Raw genomic sequence first — 799 nt, 5'->3', positions numbered from 1 at the left:
AGGTTCTCTTTTCTTAATGTCCCCTCCTTCCTCCATCTACCTCAGTTTCTCTCCTTGACGGCCCTGATCTTCTGCTCCCCGCATAAGCCGGCAAGTAGCCTACCGCTGGACCACGGCGCCACTCTGGGCTCCCAGGTGCGGCTCTCCATTTCTCTCCCGCTCAGGTGGCTCCACCCTTGGCTGCCCTTCGGACCCTTGCTCTTTCAAGGTCTGTTCTCCAGGCATTGGCACCTGCTTCCCTCCTTTTCCCAGGATCCAGGTCTGCCTTCTTTCCCTTTGTACAAACATCCTTTCTCCACCTTCATCCAGGCCCCTGTCTCCGTGCCAGCGCCTCTGTTTAGGCTTGGGTCGCCCCCCCCCCCCCAAGTCTCCAGCAGTCTGGACCTCAGGTCTCTCGGCAGTGCTGTCCCCGCCCGCGTGCGTGAGCGCCAGTGTCCCCTCCATCCTACCTCTACGCTCTCCGGCGCCGTGGGCGGTCTAAGGAGGGGCCGGGATCCGGGGCGGCTCCTGGGGCTCCGGTTGTGGGAGGCGCCCTCGCCCGGTCTCCCCCTCCCTTCCCCCCGCCCCGTCTTCCCCAGCACCCTCCTTCCTCCCTCCGCCCGAGAGCTTCCCCGTTCCCGGCGCCGCCTCCTTCCCTCCCGGCACCGCGCTCTCGCGGCCGCCGTCGCCCCGGGGAAGGAGAGACGGGGGTGGGGTTTGCGGATAGCGAGCGAGGAGGGGAGAGACCCCAGCCGGGCTGGAGCCCGGATTCCTGGGGAAGAGCAGGGGGAGGGGAAGCTGGAGGACCGGGGGGGAGAAC

The sequence above is a fragment of the Psammomys obesus genome, unplaced genomic scaffold, assembly GCF_907164565.1.
Source record: "Psammomys obesus unplaced genomic scaffold, mPsaObe1.curated_primary_1811, whole genome shotgun sequence".
NCBI classification, from domain to species: Eukaryota; Metazoa; Chordata; class Mammalia; order Rodentia; family Muridae; genus Psammomys; species Psammomys obesus.
This window is presented reverse-complemented; position numbering follows the sequence as displayed.